The 27621-nt window shown below is 40.9% G+C and overlaps 1 protein-coding gene and 1 long non-coding RNA gene across 21 annotated transcripts in view; one reads left to right on the forward strand and one right to left on the reverse strand.

Annotated features, from left to right (window-relative positions):
- TENM3 (teneurin transmembrane protein 3) overlaps nt 1–27621 on the reverse strand; it is a 2657329-nt gene that overhangs the window by 1067360 nt on the left and 1562348 nt on the right. For all 20 annotated transcript variants that reach the window (XM_056560421.1, XM_056560526.1, XM_056560513.1 and 17 more), the window contains one exon: nt 26635–26699. The gene's annotated coding sequence lies outside the window, so the exon portion shown is untranslated. The remainder of the gene's footprint in view (nt 1–26634; nt 26700–27621) is intronic.
- On the forward strand, nt 6589–26821 carry LOC130357793 (uncharacterized). The gene is made up of 3 exons (XR_008889269.1): nt 6589–6687; nt 7785–7977; nt 26529–26821. It is a non-coding gene; the product is annotated as an uncharacterized LOC130357793 (long non-coding RNA).

The following is a 27621-nucleotide window of genomic DNA, read 5'->3' on the forward strand; positions in this document are numbered from 1 at the left end:
AAATGTTATGGTAGCATTAGCTACCATAAATCTTCAATTTAAATTTCAAAATTCATCTTTTAATTTTAGAGATTGTGAAGCCCTAGTGTCTACTCATGCTGCTGCCAGCTCCAGGCTGTGTCAATCAGCAACTATATGGTCTCCTCATGCTGCCAACACCTCCACACTGTCATTCAGCCACTATATCAGGGATAGGCAACCTTTTGCTAGTGCTATGCCCCAAAAAAAATTGTGAAGTCACTTGGTGTGCCGGAAATATGGGTGTGGCTTTATTACGGGTGTGTCTTACTGTGGTTGTGGTTTGTGGGGATGTGGCTTGTCAAAGGGTGTTTTTTTTTCTGATTACTTCCAATATATTGTCCCTGCTGTAGGGAACTTACAGTGAGGACAATACAAAGAGAGTGGATTGCCCACAACAGCCAAAAGTATTTGTTTATCAATTCAGACCCCAGAATCAAACCCAACCATAAAAAAAAAACAGAATCAGACCCCAGTATCACTACCCTACATAATACAGATTCCAGAATCAGACCCCACAATAATATAGACACCAGAATCAGACCCCAGAATCAGACCCCACCATAATACAGACCCCAGAATCAGACCTCACCATAATACAGACCCCAGAATCAGACCTCAGTATCACTGCCCCACATAATATAAACCCCAGAATCAGACCCCAGAATCACTGCCATGCATAATCTGTAGAGGACGGTTTTTGGGATCTGTAGATGATACACTGTTATAGGGGAATCTGTGGATGACGCCTTTATGGGGGATCTTAAGATGATACACCTTTGTGGGATATGCAAATCACACACTGTTATGGGGGTTCCTTAGATAACACACTTATAAGGGGATCTGTGGATGAAACATTTATGGAGGATCTGTGAATGACACACTTATGGGGGATCTGTGAATTACACACTCATGGGGGAGTTGTGAATGAACACTGTTATGGAGGAGCTGTGAATGACACACTTATGAGGGAGCTGTGAATGACACACTTATGGGGAGCTGTGAATGACACACTTATGGGGGATCTGTGAATGACACACTTATGGGGATCTGTGAATGACACACTTATGGGGGAGCTGTGAATGACACACTTATGGGGAGCTTTGAATGAACACTGTTATGGGGAGCTGTGAATTAACACTGTTATGTTGATCTGTGAATGACACACTTATGGGGGAGCTGTGAATGACACACGTATGGGGGAGCTGGGAATGACACACTTATGGGGGAGCCATGATTGACACACGTGTGGGGGAGCTGTTTATGACACACTTATGGGGATCTGTGAATGACACACTTATGGGGAGCTGTGAATGAACACTGTTATGGAGGAGCTGTGAATGAACACTGACATCAATCATTTCACCACAAAATTTAGGGCAAACCAGAAAAAAAATATTTGTGGGGCAAAATTGAAAAAAAAAATGCCATTTTGTAAATTTTGGCGGCTTCTGATTCTATGCAGTGCACTTTTCGGTAAAAATGACACCAGCACTTTATTCTGTAGGTCCATACAGTTACAAGGATTTATATAGGTTGTATTTTATTTTACTACTTTAAAAAAAATATAATAATAATAATTGTTATCTTCTGACCCCTACAACTTTTCTTCATATACAGGGATGTTTGAGAGCTAACTTTTTGCGCCGTGATCTGAAGTTGTTATCAGTACTATTTTTATTTTGATGGGACTTTTTGAACGCTTTTTATAAATTTTTTTAGGGTATACAAAGGGACCAAAAATACACAATTTTGGACTTTGAGATTTTTACATATACACCATTGACCGTGCGGCTTAATTAACATTACATTTTTATAGTTCAGACATTTACGCACCCCATAGCAAACATATGCTGCTCTGGAAAGTTTCTAAAATGGACAGCAGAGGCCAGCAGAGAGCACTATGGTCATGACATAAGAGAAATCCATAAAGAAAAATAATAGTATACACCCCCTAAAAAGTACTGAAAGGATTACAATTTTTAATAGAAGTAATTTACTAATCTGTTTAACTTTCTGGCACCAGTTGATTAACCTCTTCAGGACGCAGGGCGTATGGATACACCCTGCATTCCGAGTCCTTAAGGACCAAGGGCGTATCCATACGCCCCTGGGAAATCCGGTCCCCACCGCTAGCCGTTTGGGGACCGGAGCCGGATGCCTGCTGAAATCATTCAGCAGGCACCCTGGCACATCGCCCAGGGGGGTCCTGAGACCTACCCATGTCGGCAATCGGAGAAAATCGCATGTCAATCCAGACATGCGATTTTCTCCAATTCCGGGTTGATTGGGTCTCTGGTGACCCGATCACCCGGAAAATAGGGCTGATCGGAGCTGTCAGAGTTCTGACCAATGGCAGCGCAGGACAGGGGGTTGCCATGGCAACCCCCCTGTTCTGCCCGCCCCTGGATGTCGAGGGGCTCTGGGAAGAAGATGGAGGCCGTACCTGCAGGAGAAGATGCCTGGGGACCTGGGATCTTTGCTGGAGCCTGCTGGATCTTTGCTCAGGTAGGGAATCGACAGTGGGGGGGGGGGGGGGAATTGAAAGTGAAAGTAAATCGATCTTTACTGTGGCAACCACTAGGGGGGCCAAACTGCAACTCCCAGCATGCCCAAACAGCCAAAGTCTGTCTGGGCATGCTGGGAGTTGTAGTTTTGCAACATCTGGAGGGTCACAGTTTGGAGACCACTGTTACAGTGGTGTCCAAACCGTAGCCCTCCAGATGTTGCCAAACTACAACTCTCAGCATGCCTCGACTGCCCAGGCATGCTGGGAGTTGTAGTTCTGTAACATCTGTCCCTTCAGATTTAGCAATTTTCATGACATTTTTGAAAATTGCTGCTCTACTTTGAAGCCCTCTAATTTTTTCAAAAAGCTAAAATATGTCCATTTTATGATGCCAACATAAAGTAGACATATTGTATTTGTGAAGAAAAATAAAATGTATTTGGAATATCCATTTTCCTTACAATTAGAGAGCTTCAAAGTTAGAAAAATGCTAAATTTTCAAAATTTTCATGAAATTTTGGGATTTTTCACCAAAAAAGGATGCAATTAACGCTGAAAATTTACCACCAAAATAAAGTAGAATATGTCACGAAAAAACAATCTCAGAATCAGAATATTCGGTAAAAGTGTTTTCGCGTTATTAATTCGTAAAGTGACGGTGGTCATAATTGCGAAAAAGGGCTCAGTCCTTAAGGTGAAAAAGGGCTGCGTCCTTAAGGGGTTTAAAAAAATAAAAATAAAAAAATTTTACGGGAGTATCCCTATCATTTAAAAGTACAAACATAATCCAAAATAGTAAAACTATTATGGATCTTACAAGATGAGATAAGAATAAAACAAAACAAAACAAAAAAAAATTGCTTTGGTGGAGATTCTTGGTTAAAGAATGTGTACTTGAACACCACATCACATCCCACAAAATCCCCAAAAGCACACCAACATCAAGTGACTTTGTGAATTCTGTAATCCGCTTCCTCAGATACAGTTGACAGGCTGTGAACACAGTTAGTGCTGGGGTTAGCTTCCAGTTCACAGGATGTAATTATAAAAATGAGCAGGAGAACACATTTGGTATTTGATAAAGTTCAAAATAAAATTCATAAAAACACTAACTTCTAATTAAAAGATGTCATTGTGCTAATTTATTGAATTTTAAAGACATTTTAAATGCAAGGTCTTATAAAATGACATTAAAAGACATTCTAAAAATAATGATTAAAATATGGCTTGAAAAAGTAGACTAAAAAGATTATTTCAATAAAATGCAGTTTTTTTTATGTCAATTTGACATTAACATTCTTTTTTAATAAGTGGTAGTGGTAAGTAAGGTCTGGGCTACAGGACACAGGTTGATTTTAACTATAGAGCTACAGCTAACAATACATTGATAACATTGAGTTGTGAATAGTCTTGTTGACTATAGATATCTCTGGGAACCTTAAATTGATCAAAAGCACTAGAAAAAAAATCAAGCATATCCTAGACGTAAAAGAGACATGGTCTCAGTGTAATAGCGCTTTTAGGCTCTTAAAGGGGTATTCCAGGATTTTTTTTTATTTGACTATGCTACAGGGGCTGTAAAGTTAGTGTAGTTCATAATATTGTGTCTGTACCTGTGTGTGACGGTTTTCTCATTATTCTTATGTGATTTTAACCCCAATATTTATTATTAACAGCAAACAAAATTACTGCTGTCTCAGATTTTTCCCAGGTTGCAATACGGCCGAGACCTGACTCACTAGTCTGCTGACGACAGGGAGCGTGTCTGCTTCAATGAGTGGAGGGATCACTTGGTGGATCTGCAACTAATGCAACAGCTGTAGGAACCCTGATTGAAAACCACAGGTCTTTTGAATGAATGCAGCTCATTAATGTTTCAATGGGTGGGGTGGCTGATATGTGGGAGGGAGGAAAAATGAAATGATGGGATTTGTAGTCAAAAAAAGAAAACTCAGACAGGAAATACCAGTTCACAAAAAGCTAGCCACAATGTTATGGTAATCTCACAACATTGCCATTTAGCCCCAAGACAAACGCAGATCCTTCCTAAACATGTCCATTACTGTCTGGCAGGTACGTACTAAAATCACCTTATGGTGGAGAACCCCTTTAATGTAAAGAGGCATTTCTGCACCTGAACCTGTCAAAGAACCTGTCATATTTATGATATAAGGAACAAACACTGCCAGGTGACAGGAATATCTCCTTGGGCCCAGAAGTCAAGTAGGTGAAATGATAAAGATGTATAAGCGATAGCTCACCTCCGGACTCAGCATGCGTGCACGGTGCTAGAGGCAAAGAGCTAGCAAGCAAGCACTCACTGAAACATCTTGCAGAGACAATGTACCAGATTTATCATTTTTACACATCCTTCAATAATATTGAAAAATTCCTTTACAAAGACCAGGGCCCAGATGTATCAAACTGTGTGAGAGGTAAAACTGGAGTGATTTTCCCACAAGAACCAATCACAGCTCAGCTAACGAGCTGAGGTAAAGTGAAACCTGAGCTGTGATTGGTTGTTGTGGGAAAATCCCTCCAGTTTTACCTCTCACCCAGTTTGATAAATCTGGGCCAAGATATACAATTTAGTCAGCCATGAGGGTCCAAAGAAACAGGCCTTATTAAATTAAGTTGTGCTAAATCAGCAGTGCATGATATTTACAAATTTGAAGCACACAAGTTTGTGAATTTGATGCAGGGCCGGTGCTACCTTAAAGGAGAACTACGGGATTGAAAATGTTATCCCCTATCCTAAGGACCGCTGGGGCCCCCCACAATCTCCCGTACGGAGCCGCGGCTCTCTGCATAGAGAGCGCGTGTTGACCACCGCACGAGGCGGCGGCTGACACGCGCCCTCCATTTACTGCTATGGGAGAGCCGAAGCGCTGCCTTCGGCAATTTCCGGCTCTCCCATAGCAGTGTATGGAGGGGGTGTGTCGGCCGCTGCTTCGTGTGGTGGTCAACATGCCCTCTCTAACCAGAGTGCCGGGGCCTCATACTTAGGATGGGGGATACATTTTTCAATCCCGTAGTTCTCCTTTAACACCTTAATGACCAAGGACGTGAATTTACGTCCTGGTGCTGCGATACTTAGCACACCAGGATGCCTATTTACGTCCTCCATTTTAAAGTGTAAAAAAAAATTATTAATACTAATTTTAGTATAGCCGAATGCGTAAATGTCCGAACTATTAAAATATAATGTTATTGATCCTGCATGGTGAACGGCATGAACATAAAAATAAAAAAAAAAAAAAAAAAAAAGCTCCAAATTCACATTTTATCCCCCCAAAAAATGTATAAAAGTTTTATATACACAAATGTGGTATCAATAAAAAGTACAGATCAAAAAAATTTGCCCTCATACCGCCGCTTATGCAGAAAAATGAAAATCATGGGTATCATTTTAATCGACAATATAAAGAACACATGTCATTTTTACAGTAAATTGTACGGTGTGAAAACAAAACCTTCTAAAATTTGCTAAATTGCGGTTTTCTTTTTAATTTCCCCACACAAATAGTATTTGTTTGGTTGCGCCATACATTTTATAGTAAAATGAGTGATGTCATTATGCAGGACAACTGGTCGTACAAAAAACAAGCCCTCATACTGGTCTGTGGATGAAAATATAAAAGAGTTATGATTTTTAGAAAATGAGGAGGAAAAAACGAAAATGCTAAAATAAAATTGGCCTGGTCCTTAAGGTCAAAATGGGCTTGGTTCTTAAGGGGTTAAAGTCCGCTGCCTTAGGGTTCTGAACCACTCACTGTCAGGGGATTCAGATTCAATCCCTTATCACCAGGCGGACAGAAGGGAAACTGGTCCAGAATGGATTAGTGTTGGCTGGGTGCCTGAAAGTGGCTGTGAACCAGCATCAGGGCTGTGTTACATAGTGGATTGGAGAGGGTTAATTTACTTGTGTGTGTGCATCATCCAAGGGATGTCACTGCTGCACTGCTCAATGCTGACACTGTCATGTGACTAGAAGAGTGGAGCAGCAATGACATCTCTTGCCCTACATGACTGTGACATCACAGACTTAACCGGAGGAAACATGAGGAGTCAGTCAGGACTCAGGAGGACTTCACCTCAGTTCCGTTCTGACTGGGGAGCAGCAGTGAAGCCAGAGGTGTGTGAGTGCATCGCTGTGCATGGTGAGTGAGTCTCTGTCACCTATAGCAATATACTACCATCATAGAGGTGCCTTTAGTGATATACAACCCTCCTAGTGGTACATATACTTTAGCAACACACAACCCTCCAGTTGATACCTATATTGCTATATGTACATCTGGGACAATAATATATTGTTATAGGTACCTCTGGGATGGTAGTGTATCATTATAGGTACATCTAGGACAATAGTATATTATTATAGGTACCTCTAGGACGGTAGTATATTGTTATAGGTACCTCTGGGATGGTAGTGTATCATTATAGGTACATCTAGGACAATAGTATATTATTATAGGTACCTCTAGGACGGTAGTATATTGTTATAGGTACCTCTGGGATGGTGGTTTATTGTTATAGGTACCTCTAGGACGGTAGTATATTGTTATAGGTACATCTAGGACAATAGTATATTATTATAGGTACCTCTAGGATGATAGCATATTGTAATATGTACCTCTGGGATGGTAGTGTATTGTTATAGGTACATCTAGGGCAATAGTATATTGTTTTAGGTAAATCTAGGATTGTAGCATATTGTTAAAGGTACCTCTGGGATGGTAGTGTATCATTATAGGTACATCTAGGATAATATTATATTATTATAGGTACCTCTAGGACGGTAGTATATTGTTATAGGTACCTCTGGGATGGTAGTGTATCATTATAGGTACATCTAGGACAATAGTATATTATTATAGGTACCTCTAGGACGGTAGTATATTGTTATAGGTACCTCTGGGATGGTAGTGTATCATTATAGGTACATCTAGGACAATAGTATATTATTATAGGTACCTCTGGGATGGTAGCATATTGTTATAGGTACCTCTGGGATGGTAGTGTATCATTATAGGTACATCTAGGACAATAGTATATTATTATAGGTACCTCTGGGATGGTAGCATATTGTTATAGGTACCTCTGGGATGGTAGTGTATCATTATAGGTACAGCTAGGACAATAGCATATTGTTATAGGTAAATCTCGGATGGTCGTATATTGTTATACAGTAGATACCTCAAGGAAAGTCATATATTGTTATAGTTTGCTCAAGGAAAGTAGTATATTGTTTTAGGCACCTCTAGGACAGCAACATATTGCTACAGGTACCTCTAGGATGGTAAGACATTGCTACAAGTACCTTGGCTCACTCAGAAGACTCTGCAGACTGAAGACTCTACCAGAGCAGTGAAACAAAGGGGGTGGGGGCGACACCAAAGTGCACCTTCAGTGTGTTGACCCAAATCCTTCATCGGCCCGGATTTCATGTAAGTGCTATATCTCAATATCTTCATACCAGAAACCATTTATCTTTAAAATAAACTTAGTAAAACTAAAACAGCTTTTTTTTTTTTTTTTTTTTTTTAAGTACTGACTATTTACTGATGCTTTAGGCTCAGTTCACACCCTAGCCAGGAGCTATCCTCTTCTAGTGCCTTTAAAGAAAAACGTATGTGGAGGCTTACTGGCCAGATGTTAAAGGGGTACTCCGGCGCTAAGACATCTTATCCCCTTTCCTACGGATAGGGGATAAGATGTCTGATCGCGGGGGTCCCGCCGCTGGCGGCGGGACCCCCGCGATCAGCCATCTTATCCCCTATCCTTTGCATAGGGGATAAGATGTCTTAGCGCCGGAGTACCCCTTTAAAAGAACACTCAAGCCAGTGTTTTCTATGATGTATTTATAGATTCCTGTGGACCAGATATATACTTAGAGCAATGTTTCCCAACCAGTGTGCCTTCAGCTACTGCAAAACTACAACTCCCAGCATGAAAGGACAGCCAAAGGCTATGCAGGCATGCTTGTATTTGTAGTTTTGCAACAACTGGAGGCACACTGGTTGGGAAACATTGCTCTACGTATATATCTGGTCCACAGACATCTATAAATACATCAGAAAGCCTGTCTAGCATATACAACATACATACACATCAAAGTGGTGGGAACAAGCCTGATAAGTGTGGCAAGTAAGTCATGAATGAAGTTATGCTCTCACGTGCCCCAGTAAGTGTTTACTAGGCATGTTATATTCTGTCCTAACTGCAGTTGAAAGACTGAGAACTGACTATCTACATTTAAAGGGGTACTCCTGTGGAAAACTTTTTTTTAAAAATCAACTGGTGCCAGAAAGTTAAACAGATTTGTAAATCACTTCTATTAAAAAATCTTAATCCTTCCAGTACTTTTTAGGGACTGTATACTAAAGAGAAATCCAAAAAGAAATGCATTTCCTGTGATGTGCTGACCACAGTGCTCTCTGTTGACCTCTGCTGTCCATTTTAGGAACTGGAGAAAATCCCCATAGCAAACATATGCTTCTCTGGACAGTTCCTAAAATGGACAGCAGAGGTCAGCAGAGAGCACTGTGATCAGTACATCACAGGAAATGCATTTCTTTTTTGGATTTCTCTTTAGTATAAAGCCCCTAGAAAGTACTGGAAAGATTAAGATTTTGTAATAGAAGTGATTTACAATTCTGTTTAACTTTCTGGCAACAGTTGATTTAAAAAAAAAAAAAAAAAGTTTTCCACAGGAGTACCTCTTTAAGATGCAGTACATGTAGTTTATTGATTTTTATTTTTTCCCTAAAAATATGGAAATTGCTACATATGTTTTTAGCAAAAAAACGCTGAAAAATAAAAGGGTTAAAACAGCAAGCCTGTTTACAGTCACCAAGAAAAACCCAATGAGGCTTGTGTGTGTCTTGAGATGGATGGTGATTCTAAAGGCCACAATAATACACTAAGAATGATTTCACCGGGTGATGTGCTTGTGGGAAGATGAACGGAGGTTACTCTGACTCGACAAGCGTTGCCTGCTTCACGCATATGTTTCATTTACCCTGGAAGTGCGGTAATCACGGTTATGCAACATTACAAGCCCATTCTGGTGTGTCGGATTAAATTCTCTAACCCACACAAATGAGAAAGAACAAATGTTTGAGAGGACATGATACCAGCTGATAAAGAACAAGGCTGAGAAGGAATGCAAAAGGAGCTGAGGCAGAAACCACGAGAACAATTCCTTAAAGGAGTACGGCTATATTTTATTCTTCTTTACCACAGCAAAACTGCATACTCCTGAGCACAGAACTACAAATGTCTACAGTAAGTATAAAGCATTACTACTACAGCACTGTCCAGAATTGTTTTACTTGTAAGGAGGACAAGACCTATTTTATACTCTTGCTTAACCCTTTAAGGACCAAGCCCATTTTCACCTTAACCTCCCTGGCGGTATGATTTTGTCTGGAAATTTGTACCAGAAGCGGTACAATTTTTTGCATTGAATTTCACATCTCCCCCCTCCCATTTCACATCTCCCCCGTCACATTCCCCCTCCCTTGTCCCATTTCCCCCTTGTCACATTCTCCCCCCTCCTTGTCACATTCTCCCCCCTCCTTGTCACATTCTCCCCCCTCCTTGTCACATTCTTCCCCCCTTGTCACATTCTCCCCCCTCCTTGTCACATTCTTCCCCCCTTGTCACATTCTTCCCCTCTTGTCACATCCCCCCCTTCATGTCACATTCCCCTCCCCCTGTCACATCCCCCCTTGTCACATTCTTCCCTCTTGTCACATCCCCCCTTGACACATTCTTCCCCCTTGTCACATCCCCCCCCCCCTTGTCACATTCTTCCCTCTTGTCACATCCCCCCCCTTGTCACTTTCTTCCCTCTTGTCACATTCCCCCCTTTGTCACATTCATCCCCCCCCCCCTTCTCACCTTGTCCTGCAGTAACACACACTGGGTTTGCCGGGCAGATTTCAAACCTAGTGTATTTGCTGCAGAACAAGTCCTTTCCCCGTCAGCCAATCACTGGCTTTATACCACTGTGGCCTGTGATTGGCTGAAAAGGGAAAGGTCCTAGAAGATGAATAGTGAAGAGGGCAGGGACCGGAGTGCACGGAGCGGAACGGCATCTGCAGGGACCGGGATTAGGTAAGCAAAATTATTTTTTTTATTTTACTCCTTTTTTCTTTTACACTTAGCTCAGTGTTTTTCTAACAAGGGGCCTCCAGCTGTTGGGAAATTACTACTCCCAGCATGCCTGGACAGCCATTGGCTGTTCGGGCATGCTGACAGTTGTAGTTTAGCAACAGCTGGAGGCCCCCTGGTAGGGAAACACTAACTTTTAGTATTTTTCTTTACCTGCTCTGGCCGGCCCCCGCAACGGGAGCTGACCTGAGCAGATAATCGCATGTTTTCCAGGGGGCCGTATCGCTATATCGTATTGCTTTTGCGATATATCGTGTAGCCCGGCCGGCAACTCTGCAATTCCATCCCAAGCGTGATTCAGGGTTACCGATCCTGGCAGGGAAAATTAACCCCGAGTCACGCTCGGGATAACCACTCAGGAGGTTAAGGACCAGGACAATTTAATTTTTGCTTTTTCGTTTTTTCCTCCTCGCCTTCTAAAATACGTAACTCTTTCATATTTCCATCTACAGACCCATATAAGGGCTTGTTTTTTGCGTGGCCAATTGTACTTTGTAATGAAACCTCTGATTTTACCATAAAATGTACGGCAAACTCCAAAAATATTTTTTTTATGGAGGAAATTTTAATAAAAACCAAAATTTAGCACATTTTGGAGGGTTTCGTTTTCACACTGTACAATTTACGGTAAAAATGACATGTGTTCTTTATTCTGTGGGTCAATACAATTAAAATGATACTCATGGTTAAATACTTTCAGATCTTTGTACCGCTTAAAAAAAATCTAAAACTTTTTGTACAAAAACAGTAATCTAAAATCGCCCTATTTTGACCACCTATAACTTTTTAATTTTTTCGTATATAGGGCGGTATGAGGGCTCATTTTTTGTGCTGTCATCTGAACTTTTTATCGATACCACATTTGCATATATAAAACTTTTATATAATTTTTTATACATTTTTGGGAATAAAATGTGACAAAAAAAGTTGCATTTTTGAACTTAAAAAAAAAAAATTACGTTTATGTCGTTCCCCGTACGGGATCATTAACAATATATTTTGATAGTTCAGACATTTACGCACGCAGCAATACCAAATATGTTTATTAAAAAAAATTACGCTTTTTGGGGTAAAATTGGAAAAACTGACAATTTTTATTTTTATTGGGGGAGGGGATTTTTCACTTTTTTTTTTTTACTTTTTATTTTTACATTTTTCAACTTTTTTTTTACACTTTTTATTTCCCCATAGGGGACTATCTATAGCAATCATTTGATTGCTATTACTGTTCAGTGCTATGTATAGGACATAGCACTGATCAGTATTATCGGCGATCTTCTGCTCTGGTCTGCTCGATCTCAGACCAGAGCAGGAGACGCCAGGAGACGGCTGGAGCCAGGTGATGGGACCTCCAGCCACTTTGCTGGATGATCGGATCGCCACGGCAGCGATGCGATTGATCCGATTATCCATTCAAAGTACTGCACTGCCGCAGATGCCGTGATCTGTACAGATCACGGCATCTGCGGCGTCAATGGCGGACATCCACGCGATCGCGGATGACGGCCATTACCGGCGGGTTCCCGGCTGCTATCTGCCATGTATGACGTGAGCACCGCTCCGATGCTCGCGGTCATACACAGGACATAAATGTACGTCCTGGTGCGGGAAGTCCTGCCAAACCAGGACGTACATTTACGTCCATGGTCGTTAAGGGGTTAAATGAGTACTCCGGCCCTGAGACATCTTATCCCCTATCCAAAGGATAGATGTCTCACCGCGGGGGTCCCGCCGCTGGGGATCCCCGAAATCTTGTATTCGCCACCCACCTGTACAAGCTGCACGCCGCGGTGCCAGCTCACTAACAGCCGGGTGGCGACCACGGGGCCGGAGTATCATGACGTAATGACTCCGCCCCTGCTATGCAAGACTATGGAAGGGGGCGTGCTGGCCGTGTGACATCTCACGGGGCGGAGTCGTGATGTCACGATTCTCTGGCCCCGTGGTCGCCACCCGGCTGTTTGTGAGCTGGCACCGCGGCGTGCAGCTCGTACAGGTGGGTGGTAAATACAAGATTGCGGGGGTCCCCAGCGGCAGGACCCCCGTGGAGAGACATCTGGATAGGGGATAAGATGTCTCAGGGCTGGAGTACCTCTTTAACTTAGTTTTATAATCTATCTGTATCAATCTATCTTTCTTTCTTTTTCTTTCTTTCTTTTTCTTTCTTTCTTCATTTCTATCTATCATCTCACTCTATCTATATTTTTCCTATTTATTTATGTAATTTATCTATCTATCTATTTATATTGCTACCCATTGACTTGTATAGATCTGCAGCATTTAAATAAAAATAAAAAAACAACAACAAAACCTTTAATTGACCCCATCAATAGTAAACTTGCTGCTTTATTCCTTCCTCCCTTCCTAGGCCAAGATGATCCAGCTCTACAGGTAGGAAAACTGGTTCTGCCCATATCAACCAATCACAGCTCAGCTTTCATTTTACCAGAGCTTGTGATTGGTTGTTGTGGGCAAAACCAGATAGTTTTTTCCCCCAATTTATAGAAATGTTCCAGCATTCGGCACAGGTGACATTATGTGGAAATAAAATATATTTTTTCTCCATAACAAATAGATGGAGAACTATTTACTGATCATGTAGATCATTTCCTTTAGTTATATATACTTCTGATTTCTTCTGATATGGATGAAACAAGAGCCACAAGGGCATGTTTTCCATTAACACCTTAAAGTACAATATTAACAATGACAGGGAGAAAATATTTGCTGCAGTTAAGTATGACTGCATGGTATTGCTTTACAACACCCACAGGATGTGCCATTATGTATAATGAATATTGCATTTATGAAAACTGCTTGTTCAATCGCAATGGTAGTAGTATTGATAGATTTGGCACAGAAGTGTAATCTTATGCCAATGAGAATACGATCTGACTTCCTCAGTCCATTGTGCAAAGGCAGGGGTTCTTTGTTGTGTGTTTTTTTTTTTTTTTTTTAACTAATTAGAGACAATAAAATGTAATTTTTTCCTTATCTGTTTCTGATTGCAATTGTTTCTTTTATTTTTATTTTTTTTAAATTACTACGGGGACTGCCATCTTGCCTGTTTTTAACAGTATTTATAGATGTGCTTTACAGCAAACCCTATTAACATAGGAAAATTAGACAGCACCTGTACCATTGGCATGAATTGAAAATATTACTGGGCATTTTCTGTGGCTTTTCACATTTTATTCTACAGGGAGGAGGAGGCCGATCTGTGAGCAACAGCTATTGTGTCACCTTGCTCTGCACTCCTTTCTGAAAAATGATCTGTACAGAACAAGAACTCTCAGCTATGTGTTATGCCCAGTGGCCACAATGGAAACTGCAAAATTACACTGAAATTGTCGAAAAATATGGTTAACATAAAAACGTGATTAAAACAATGGGTTATTTTCTGATGACGCATTCCGTTTAATTGTCTAGCAATACAACATCATAAAACATTGTGAAAATATTGTTAGTAAAGCATTTCACTAATATGAGTTTGGCTTCTCTAACCCCAATTTAAGTCAGTCATTGCAGATGGAAGCTGTCCTGATCAGTCATTTTTCATCTGGCACCAGCAGGGGCGCACCAGTTTTAGTAAAATAGAATGTTTGGTTCAATGATTTGTACTAAACATTAACCCCTTAAGGACCCAGCCCAAATATACCTTAAGGACCCGGCCATTTTTTGAACATCTGACCACTGTCACTTCAAGCATTAATGACTCTGGGATGCTTTTACCTTTAATTCTGATTCCGAGATTGTTTTTTCGTGACATATTCTACTTTATGTTAGTGGTAAAATTTTGTTGATACTTGCATCATTTCTTGGTGAAAAATTCCAAAATTTGATGAAAAAATTTAAAATTTAGCATTTTTTTAACTTTGAAGCTCACTGCTTGTAAGGAAAATGGATATTCCAAATAAATTATACATTGATTCACATATGCAATATGTCTACTTTATGTTTGCATCATAAAATTGACATGTTTTTACTTTTGGAAGACATCAGAGGGCTTCAAAGTTCAGCAGCAATTTTCCAATTTTTTACAAAATTTTCAAAATCAGAATTTTTCAGGGACCAGTTCAGCTTTGAAGTAGATTTGAAGGGCCTTCATATTAGAAATACCCCACAAATTACCCCATTATAAAAACTGCACCCCTCAAAGTATTCAAAATGACATTCAGTAAGTGTGTTAACCCTTTAGGTGTTTCACAGGAATAGCAGCAAAGTGAAGGAGAAAATTCAAAATCTTCATTTTTTACACTCGCATGTTCTTGTAGACCCAGTTTTTGAATTTTTACAAGGGGTAATAGATGAAAAATCCCCCCAAAATTTGTAACCCAATTTCTCTCGAGTAAGGAAATACCTCATATGTGTATGTCAAGTGTTCGGCAGGTGCACTAGAGGGCTCAGAAGGGAAGGAGCGACAATAGGATTTTGGAGAGGGAATTTTGCTGAAATGGTTTTTGGGGGCATGTCACATTTAGGAAGCCCCTATGGTGCCAGAACAGCAGAAAACCCCAACATGGCATACCATTTTGGAAACTAGACCCCTCAAGGCACGTAACAAGGGGTCCAGTGAGCCTTAACACCCCACAGGTGTTTGACGACTTTTCGTTAAAGTCGGATGTGTAAATGAAAAAAAAAAATTTTCACTAAAGTGCAGTTTTCCCCCCAAATTTACCATTTTTACAAAGGGTAATGGAAGAAAATGCCCCCCCCCCCCAAAAAAAAAAAATTGTAACCCCATCTCTTCTGAGTAAGGAAATACCACATGTTAGGACATAAAATGCTTTGCGGGCGAACTACAATGCTCAGAAGAGAAGGAGTCACATTTGGCTTTTTGAAAGCAACTTTTGCTGAAATGGTTTTTTGGGGGCATGTCGCATTTAGGAACCCCCTGTGGTGCCAGAACAGCAAAAAATACCCACATGGCATACTATTTTGTAAACTACACCCCTCAAGGAACGTAACAAGGGGTCCGCTGAGCCTTAACACCCCACAGGTGTTTGACGACTTTTCGTTAAAGTTGGATGTGTAAATGAAAAAAAATAATTTTTTTTTTACTAAAATGCAGTTTTTCCCCTAAATTTTACATTTTTACAAGGAGTAATAGGAGAAAATGACCCCCAAAATGTGTAACCCCATTTCTTCTGAGTATGGAAATACCCCATCTTAGGACATAAAATGCTCTGCTGGCGAACTACAATGCTCAGAAGAGGAGGAGCGCCATTAAGCTTTTGGAAAGAGAATTAGTTTGGAATGGTAGTCAGGGGCCATGTGCGTTTACAAAGCCCCCCGTGGTGCCAGAACAGTGGAACCCCCCACATGTGACCCCATTTTGGAAACTACACCCCTCACAGAATTTAATAAGGGGTGCAGTGAGTATTTACACCCCACAGATCTTTGGAACAGTGGGCTGTGCAAATGAAAAATTTAATTTTTCATTTTTACGGACCACTGTTCCAAAAATCTGTCAGACACCTGTGGGGCGTAAATTCTCAATGTACCCCTTATTACATTACGTGAGGGGTGTAGTTTCCAAAAGGGGGTCACATGTGTCGGGGGTCCATTGTTCTGGCACTATGGGGGCTTTGTAAACACATGTGGCCTTCAATTCCGGACAAATTTTCTCTACAAAATCCCAATGGCGCTCCTTCTCTTCTGAGCATTGTAGTTCGCCCGCAGACCACTTTAAATTCACATATGGGGTATGTTCTTACTCAGAAGAGATGGGGTTAAAAATTTGGGGGGCTTTTTTCCTATTTCCCGATGTGAAAATGAAAAATTTAGGGTAACACCAGCATTTTAGTGAAAAAATATAATTTTTTTCATTTTCCCATCCAACTTTAATGAAAATTCGTCAAACACCTGTGGGGTGTTCAGGCTGACTATACCCCTTGTCACGTTCGGTGAGGGGTGTAGTTTCCAAAATGGGGTCACATGTGGGTATTTTTTTTTTTTGCGTTTGTCAGAACCGCTGTAAAATCAGCCACCCCTGTGCAAATCACCAATTTAGGCCTCAAATGTACATGGTGCGCTCTAACTCCTGAGCCTTGTTGTGCGTCCGCAGAGCATTTTACGCCCACATCTGGGGTATTTCTGTACTCAGGAGAAATTGCGTTACAAATTTTAGGGGTCTTTTTTTCCTTTTACCGCTTGTGGAAATAAAAGTATGGGGCAACACCAGCATGTTAGTGTAAAATGTTTTTTTTTTTACACTAACAGGCTGGTGTAGACCCCAACTTTTCCTTTTCACAAGCGGTAAAAGGAAAAAAAAGCCCCCCAATATTTGTAGTGCAATTTCTCCCGAGTACGGAGATACCCCATATGTGGCCCTAAACTGTTTCCTTGAAATACGACAGGGCTCCGAAGTAAGAGAGCACCTTGCGCATTTGAGGACTAAATTAGGGATTGCATAGGGGTGGACATAGGGGTATTCCACACCAGTGATTTCCAAACAGGGTGCCTCCAGCTGTTGCTAAACTCCCAGCATGCCTGGACAGTCAGTGGCTGTCCAAAAATGCTGGGAGTTGCTGTTTTGCAACAGCTGGAGGCTCCGTTTTGGAAACCCTGCCGTACAAGACGTTTTAAATTGTTTATTGGGGGGGGGGGGGGGCAGTGTAAGGGGGTGTATATGTAGTGTTTTACCCTTTATTAGGTGTTAGTGTAGTGTTTTTAGGGTACATTCACACTGGCGGGTTACGGTGAATTTCCCGCTAGGAGTTTGCACTGCGGCAAAAAATTTGCCGCAGCCCAAACTTGAAGCAGGAAATTTACTGTAAGCCTGCCTATGTGAATGTACCCTGTACGTTCACATGGGGGGGGCAAACCTCCAGCTGTTTCAAAACTACAACTCCCAGCATGTACTGACAGACCGTGCATGCTGGGAGTTGTAGTTTTGCAACAGCTGGAGGCACACTGGTTGGAAAACCTTCAGTTAGGTTCTGTTACCTAACTCAATATTTTCCAACCAGTGTGCCTCCAGCTGTTGCAAAACTACAACTCCCAGCCTGTACTAATCACCGAAGGGCATGCTGGGAGATGTAGTTAAGCAACAGCTGGAGGTACCCAACTACAACTCCCAGCATGCCGAGACAGCTGTTTGCTTTCTGGGCATGCTGGGAATTGCAGTTTTGCAACATCTGGAGAGCTACAGTTTTTAGACCACTGCACAGTGATCTCCAAACTGTGGACCTCCAGATGTTGCAAAACTACAACTCCCAGCATGCCCAGACAACAAACAGCTATGTGGGCATGCTAGGAGTTGTAGTTTTGCAACATCTGGAGGGATATAGTTTAGAGACCACTGTAAAGTGGTCTCAAACTGCAGCCCTCCAGCTGTTGCAAAACTACATATTCCAGCATGCCCAAACAGCTGTCTGGGCATGCTGGGAGTTGTAGTTTTGCAACAACTGGAGGGCTACAGTTAGAGACCACGGTCTCAGACTGTAGCCCTCCAGATGTACTTACCGGCTTCCGTAGGATCCCGGGAGCCGTCCTCTTCAGACGCACGTGACGCCGCCCACCGATCAACGTCGCCGCAGCCTCCGGACGGGTAAGTGGACGTCGGCGCCCGGTCCCCTTCGGTTCCCTGTTCTGCCCCGCCTATTGTGGGTGGGCAGAACGGGGAAAACGAAAGTTAACCCCCCCCCCCCCCCCCGCCCATGGTCTGCTATTGGTAGTCGCCTCTGACGATCAATAGCAGACCAATAGCAGGGATAGGAGGGGTGGCAACCCTGCCACCTCACTCCTATGCCTACAGGGGGGTCATGGGTGTCTTAGACAACTGCGATCCCCCTTCTATTCCGGGTCACCGGGTCACAATAGACCTGTATGTCCCGGAATCGGCGCAAATCGCAAGTGTGAATTCACTTGCGATTTGCGCCGATCGCCGACGGGGGCGGGTCTGATGACCCCCCTGGGCATTTGCACGGGGTGCCTGCTGATTGATATCAGCAGTCACCCCGGCCCGGTCCCCGGCCCGGCGTGCGGCAGGGGCCGAAATTCCCACGGGCGTATGGATACGCCCTGGGTCCTTAAGTACCAGGACGTCAAGGCGTATCCATACGCCCTAGGTCCTTAAGTGGTTAAAGATGAAGCCTTAACCATCTAATAAGAAGTGGACAAACCATTTTACCTCTAAAGTCCAACACTGTAGATAGACATATAAAGTGATTTTTATCTAAGTATTATTTATGTATAATTTAATTATTGGGTAAGATGGGCTTTAAGAAGTGTCTATCCTGACTCATGGCTTGTTCCTGATCTATTTATTTTAGAGTCCATCTAATCCACTCTTTTATCAGATTAGGACACAATCTCATGGCAACGGGAAAATTCTGCAGCTTAGTAAGAATTTTACAGTACACTGATTAACCAGTCATGTGCATCAGTATTATCTGTGCAGGAGTCATGGCAGTGCAAGACCATGGCTATGCCTGATAGATGCTGCAAACTATACTATATATGAAACTATATAAATAAATAGTATTATATTTGCTGGCTTGCAAGCGTAGCTTTTAAACTTTGGTTCAGGATAACAAATAAATTGCTCAAATACACTTAAACTGCCACACAAATTAAGGAGTAGTGACTTATGAAAAAAATTCACTGATAGGGAGGCTAAGGCTTTCTTGTTATCAGACCTGTAAGAAAATTATAATAAAAATAACAATGACTCGATCTTTAAAGGGGTACTCCAGCACTAAGACATCTTATTCCCTATCCAAAGGATAGGGGATAAGATGCCTGATCGCGGGGGTCCCGCCACTGTCCCACCGTCCCGTGGGGATCCCGTTAGAATCAGCCCCCGGAGCGTGCTTGCTCCGGGTCTGGTTACTAGCGATCACGGGGACGGAGCATAGTGACGTCCCGGCTCCGCCCCCGTGTGACATCACGCTCAGCCCCCTCAATGCAAGCCCATGGAGGGGGCATGAAAGCTGTCACGCCCCCTCCATAGGCTTACATTTAGGGGGTGGAGCGTGACGTCACTATGCTTCGTCCCCGTGATCGCTAGTAATCAGACCCGGAGCGAGCACGCTCTGGGGCTGATTCTAATGGGGTGCGGCGTGGAATATAACAGGGGTCCCCAGCGGCCAGACGCCTGCTATCAGACATCTTATCCCCTATCCTTTGGATAGGGGATAAGATGTTTTAGCGCTGTAGTACCCCTTTAAGGGTTTTCCTAAAATGTTTTAAAAGTTCTTAGGCTGTTTTAAAATAAAGAAACAAACAAACAAATAAATCAAGTACAGTCATCTGCCATTGGAAAGGTGATTTTTTGGGAAGCAGTAAATGATGCTGACTTTAAAAAAAAAAATTCCACCTTGGAAATCCAAAGAAGACTATTCATAATTTAGTGTGAACCTATCCTCTAAAAACTTTTAGTTCATCAATAGTTTACACATGATTCTGCACTTAGTGGGGGAGATTTATCAAAACCTGCCTAGAGGAAAAGTTGCCGAGTCGCCCATAGCAACCAATCTGGTCGCTTCTTTCATGTTTCAGAGGCCATTTCAAAAATGAAAGAAGCAATCTGATTGGTTGCCAGGGGCAACTCAGCAACTTTCCCTCTGGACAGGTTTTGATAAATCTCTCCTCATATTCCCAATAACCAATTGACAACAGAATGTTAGAAATCTTTGCAAATTTATTAAAAAGTTAAAAATAGTGCACTGACATAAATATTCTGCCCCTTTACTCAGTAATCAGTTAACATACTTTTGGCAGAGATTACAGCCTAGATATCTGCAACCCTCAAGGACCCTATAGTCAGATCTCTCCTAGTGAAAACCAATTGGGCAAGGGGATCAATATTTTAATAACATTTTTTTTAAAGATTCTGTCAGTATCTTTAAAGCGTATTTCGGGCAAAAACATTTTATCCCCTATCCAAAGGAGACCACCCGCGATCTCCCTGCAGCACCCGCATTCTATGCGGGTGCTTAATCTCCAGTTTCGGAAACCTCCGGGTCCATCACGCCCCCTCCCGTAGACATGAAGGGAGGGGGCGTGGCGTGACGTCACGTCCCCAGTCCCGGAAACCCGGAGGTTTCCGAAACTGGAGATTCAGCACCCGCATAGAATGCGGGTGCTGCAGGGAGATCGCGGGGGGTCTCAACAACGGGCCCCCCGCAATCAGACATCTTATCCCCTATCCTTTGGATAGGGGATAAAATGTTTTGCCTAGAGTACCCCTTTAAGCATTCCGAAGCAATTTCATGCTTTTGATGGCTTGAACCAGTTTTTAGCAGCCCCCAGACATGGCCCAAATGGTCCTAAGTAAAATTCATAAAAAATATATATTTTTAAATGTCCCTTAATACTATATCCTTATGTGGTTTTTACTCTCCATGTATAAATGCTTTGCTCTATGATCAGCCATTGGTAGCTGGTTTCTATATTCCTTTTTGAGCTTGTCATTCCTTAGCAAGTATCAGATTCTTCTTACTGATCCAACTTATGGCCTCACAATCTCCCGGTATGTCCTGTATAAAGATATGTTTCCTTTTGCTATTTCCCTCGTTTATTTAGTACAGTCATATTTCTTTTATCTTATGATTAGTTCATTAGTGTAGACATAACATACGCTTCTAACTCGAAACATACGTTGGCTGTATTTTGTTCCGACATTTTCTTTCTTTTAATATAAAATCCATATGATTTAGTTAATTGTGAAGCACATCCTCTGTCTGGACTTTATTACAACATCAATCCTTCCGAATTCATTTTAACATGCACACTTTTGTGTTAATGAACTCTCTTTAACAAGTCTTCTTTATATTTCGAGGGGTGATTTACACCTTTGTTTTATATGATGTCACATTTCAGATATATCTTTGGCTCTAATTTGGACTTTTGGGGATTGCGCAAAATATCTGCCTGTCACTTCCTTCATTATGTTATTAAACTTCATAGGAAATGGTGCTCACTTATTTATGTCGCAGTAATGCAAAACGTCAAAGAATCGGAAGGCATACATTAGAACACATTGCCAGATGTAAAGCGTAAATATTGAAGAAACAGCAATCCTGGCTACACTTTATGATCTCTGGGGCCTATGTATTAGCAGAATTTGTCATTGCTCAGAAAGTGCTTTAGTTTTACCGGTGAAAAGAAATGGGTTGTTTGTTTTGATGAATAGTATGTATCTTATTTTACTAAAGAAAAATACATCTAAATAAGTTATACATAAGGAAGAGCTTATCAATATAGTATATCTATTCTATCTCAGGATCTATTTATCTTCACTATTTTATTTTTAATACGGACATTGGTTTCAGTGAGAAAAGATCTGTTTTGTAAAGGCAGATATACTGATTTTCTGCAGGTCAGATCTAATAATTATTTTAAGAAGTTATCCATGTTTCAAAAATGAAAGGCTTACCGGCCTTCTACTACAATCGAAGTGGTGGTGCAATTTAATACGCTTTGTCCTGGTTAGGTGAGCAGGTCAGGGCTTCAGTACCTTGCACTGCTACCAATAGCATATAGCAATGCAAGAACAAGACATTGTAATCATTGAAGAGGTTTTGCATGAGAGCCATGACCCCTTAAAACTGCTGATCAACGAAGGTGCCAGGAGTTACCGTATATACTCGAATATAAGCCGAGTTTTTCAGCATGATTTTTCGTGCTGAAAACGCCCCCCTCGGCTTATACTCGAGTGAACTCTCCGCCTGTCAGTGGTCTTCAACCTGCGGACCTCGAGATGTTGCAAAACTGCAACACCCAGCATGCCCGGACAGCCATCGGCTGTCCGGGCATGCTGGGAGTTGTAGTTTTGAAACCTCTGGAGGTCTGCAGGTTGAAGACCACTGCGGCCTTCATCATCATCCAGACACCCCCTTTAGTTTTCTACTCACCTCCCCTCAGTGGGAAGGAAGCGTGAGCTGGTCCGGGTCATCTATGCTGCAGGGACCGTCTGGTGGGGAGGGTTAGTCGTTCCTGGCTGTCCATTATCACCCGGGCCGCCCTCTTCTCCGTGCTCCGGGCCTGCCCCGGACTAGTGATGTTGCCTTGACGATGACTCACAAGGACGCACATGAACCTACCTGTGCGTTGTCGTCAAGGCAATGACTAACCCTCCCCATCGGACGGTCCCTGCAGCATAGATGGCCCGGACCAGCTTACCCTTCCCTCCCAACTGCGGACCTCCAGTGGTTTAAAAACTACAACTCCCAGCATGCCTGGACAGCCTATGGCTGTTTGGGCTTGCTGGGAGTTGTAGTTTTGCAACATCTGGAGGTCCGCAGGTTGAAAACCACTGATGAAGGGATTGACAGGCGGTGATGATGAAGGGGGGGATGATGACCGGTGTCTGGATGATGACGGGGGTCTGGATGATGACATGGGGGGGATGATGTATTTCCCACCCTAGGCTTATAGTCGAGTTAATAACTTTTCCTGGGTTTTTGGGGTGAAATTAGGGGCCTCGGCTTATATTCGGGTCGGCTTATACTCGAGTATATACGGTAGATCCTATCTGGCAAACAGGCCATCCTTTTTCAAAGCCCAAATAAACCATTCCATTTTAGCTTACATGCAATAACTTCACACTGTATGGGATGTGATGTAGATGTTCTATTGTGCTTAGCTTTAGTATATTGAACTATGATCACGATTTATCATCACAATCTATTTATGGCACTGCTGGTATTCTTTAATACAGAGTTCCTCACCTATTTACACCTTGTGAGCCACATTTAACTATAAGTGATGTCAGGGAGCCACATTCACCTCCAAAAATGGCAAGAAAACAATTGAAATGGGTAAAAACAAGAAATTGTGAATTGCAGTCATTTGCTGCAAAATATTTCAGTTTATAGTTTGGCACAGTATTATATAATCCAAATCAGTATTGATTGGTGGTTACAAAGTATTTACAACAATGCCAGTTGCCAATGCCCCTGGCAAGCCATACAACAGGATGTCATGAGCTCCATATGTTTGAAGACTACGGCTTTGATGTTAACCCATTGGGAATTGAGGGTTTTTCCATTTTTGCTCTTTCGTTTTTTCCTCCTTATCTTATAAAAATCATAACCCTTTACATTTTGCAGTACATTTTTCTGTAGAAATTACACCTTATCATTATTCTGTAGGTCCATATGATTAAAATGATAACCTACTTATATAGGTTTGATTTTGTTGTAATTCTGGAAAAAATCATACCTACATGCAGTAAAATATATTCGTTTAAAATTGTCATCTTCTGACCCCTATAACTTTTTTATTTTTCTGCATACAGGGCGGTATGAGGGCTAATTTTTTGTGCTGTAATCTGAAGTTTCTATCGGTACCATTTTTGTATTGATAAGACTTTTTGATCGCTTTTTATAAATTTTTTCATGATATAAAAAGTGACCCAAAATACGCTATTTCGGACTTTGGAATTTTTTTGCGCATACGCCATTGACCGTGTGGTTTAATTAATTATATATTTTTATAATTTGGAAATTTCCACACGCGGCAATATCACATATTTTTATTTACACTGTTTTTTTATGGGAAAAGGGGGGTGATTCAAACTTTTATTAGGGATTAAATGATCTTTATTCACTTTTTTTTCACTTTTTTTTGCAATGTTATAGCTCCCCTAGGGCGCTATAACACTGCACACACTGATCTTTTACATTGATCAATGGTTTCTCATAGGAAACCATTGATCAATGATTCTGCCGCTTGACTGCTCATGCCTGGATCTCAGGAACTGAGCAGTCATTCGGCGATAGGACCTGCTGTCCTAGAGCTGTTTAGGATGCCATGATTTTGCAGCGGCTATCCCAAACAGCCCCCAGAGCTAACCAGCAATGCTTTACTTTCATTTTAAGCAAAATCCACAAATCACAGCACCAGTCAGATCAAGGATCTTCAATTACTGGATTATTTTATTCTTCCCCAATGTGAATACAAGGTTTGGCAGCAGTAGCCTTTATCAAGCATAAGCAAGGCTACTACTGCCGAAGCGTTGTATTCACATTGGGGAAGAATAAAAGAATCCAGTAATTGAAGATCCTTGACCTGACTGGTGCTGTGATTTGTGGATTTTGCTTGTACTAAACCTGGGCTGGCTGCCTAGGCATTCACATACACGGAGGTTGAACCCCGGAGCTGTCTCACACCATTTCTTTGTTTTTACTTTCACTTTAGACGCGGCGTTCAACGGACCACACGTTATAGACAGGGAGTGGGCAGAGGGCATGCAGGTGCACCCTCCGTCCCCAACAGGTACAATAAAATATAGATGCATTTTACATTTGTTAAAATTTTCCTATTTACTTTCATATCTACAATACTTTATTGATATCCTGCTGATGTCATATCTGTACGCCTTTAAATATAATTAAACTCTCCAAACATTAATCATACAATATTTAATGACAATCTGGTTCTAAGTAAAAAAATTCTAACTTATTTTATTCTACTCTATCCTATTATTTGTATAGTTTATGATAACATTTCAATGATTGGACACACATATAAATAAAATATGAGTGTATATATCTGTACTATTTTAAACTGTGTCAGCAGCTGGTATAAACAAGCCACAGATGGGTTGTGTCTCTATTGCCATCTAGGTGATATAGGTGTAATATTTTTTCTGCCCAAAATACGTTTAATTTGGAAAATAATTAATTGAGTTTCTTAATGACTTATCCCCCTTTGTATTTGTATATAGTTGTATATTTAAATGGTTATTAGCCTTGTACCAAACTTTTCAGGATGAGTGTATGTACTATCCTGGGCCATTATATAATTTGTTTATAGATATGGCTATTTTCACCAGTTTTCCCTCTGCGGATTCCATCTCTAACTTCAGTTATCCCTAAGCTAGTGGGTGGAGCCTAACGTCTATAATGACTCCCATACACTACACACACAACAAGAGATTCTGCTCCTCTATATCTCTTTAGGCCATCAAAAGAAACAACAGCACTCGAAGGCTATATTCTCACTCAGCTTTTTGTTGTGACTTTTCAGCCTTTTCAGTCTTCAGACGTTTTGTACATGCCTCATGTTCCCACACAGTTTATTTTATTTTATTTTTTTTAGCGATAAAACCTCATAGTTTAGTCAACTGAATGATATAAAGGCAGATTTTTAGCATTTATTTTTCACTGTAAATGAAGAGTTTGGAAACATGATGAAGGAGTCAGATAAATGAAGAAACAGCATTGTTCACTAATAACACATATTACAAAGTTTCTTATATTTGTGTGTACTATTGATTTATGTTAAGTCTGTTGACCTTTTTTTGCTGGATATAGGCCAAATCAATACCCCCTGCTAGTGTCAGACAGAAAAATAATTCTATTTCAATCTCATCTATACAGAACTTCACATTTTTCTTACCTTTATTGCAAAAAAAATAAAAAATATTATCAATGAGGTCTATAGGTTGTTTGTGAAGCAACAAATAAGAAATAGACACTAGTGGCCAAGCCCGGGGGATCAGGTCTCCTTTTTCAAATAGCTTGGTTAGCTCTGCTTAAGTGTTGTATGGACCACTTTAATCCCAGTTATATCTCCATCCCTCTCCAACAAATCATGAAGGACTTGAATGATAGGAAAATGTTTGGATCCCTCTCTTTCTTTTCTTTTTCTTTTTTATAGCGACTAATTTAATATGTTGTGTTACTGGATAAAGTAAAATATAGATGTAGAGTATTTCTGATATATAGTAATGGGTGAATTGTTCATTAATAAGTTGGTCTTCTGTAGGGAAGCTAATAAGAAATGCATAATAAAATACCAGTCCCTAAAATAATATGTGTTCTATTTACCTGAGGCATAATTCAATTGCAATTTTTTTTTTTTTTAGGAAGATGAAGGAAAAGTAAGCATATAAAGGCAACATGCAGTTCTCCATTTATTCCATTTGTTTTGGTTGCTGCACAAGTAAGAAGCTTGTCAGGCAGATTCCTTACCTTTGATGCAGGTTGTTTCCAGTGATGGTTTACACAGTCATGGAAATTAAATCATCACTTTGATTCTAAGAAAAGAGAAGACAGAGGACATTTTAGCATAAATCTGACTTGATATTCATGCAAATGACATAATATCAGTGTTAAAATAATCATTGAAGGTTTAAATGTTAAAGATAAACTAGAAAAAGAGTGGTCTAAATACTGTTTCTTATTATTCTGAATTTAATTCCCATCATTTGTCAGGATGAAGCCTAGATTTTACAATCCTATGAACTCAGCAGAAGTGTAACTTGGGCCCTAATGCAAAATCTGTAACAGCCCCCACCCTCTACTTGGCATTATTATTATACATTATTATTATTATTATTATTATTATTATTATTATTATTATTATTATTATTATTATTATTATTGTTGTTATTATGTATATAGTGCCACCATATTCCCCAGCTCCGTACAAAAATTGCCATCATTCAAATGGACCCTTTTTATATTTCCACACAGATGTTGCTCTTCTTCTAATTTTAACCTTGCAGGCAACAGTGATAATAACCTTTGAGCCTGGTGTAGATTTCAGATATAATTTATTCCAGTTGCTAGTAAAAATTACAGCAAATTTGCTAAACAAATTAAGCAAAAAGGGTAAAGGCAAAACAAAAACAAAAAAATAATAATAATAATTTTGTCCAAATCACTAAAACACAAAAAAGTGCAACTTTTTGTGTAAAGGTAGGTTCACATTATCATTGTACCTTCAGAGGCACTGATACATTGGCATCTTGTCATAATAGGATGTCAATGTATCTGTACACTCTTAGGTACTTGGAAAAGAGGATTGTCCAGTGCAGAAGCCATTTAGAAAGGATTGAGGCTTTCTTGAATAAAAAGGTATGAGTAAGGCCTCCTGCCTGAGGCCAAAATGCATCACCCTGTGATGTCCTGTTGTATTCCATTGGTTTGTATTCAATAAAGCATTGATCCTTTCTA

Source organism: Hyla sarda, chromosome 1, assembly GCF_029499605.1.
Source record: "Hyla sarda isolate aHylSar1 chromosome 1, aHylSar1.hap1, whole genome shotgun sequence".
NCBI lineage: Eukaryota > Metazoa > Chordata > Amphibia > Anura > Hylidae > Hyla > Hyla sarda.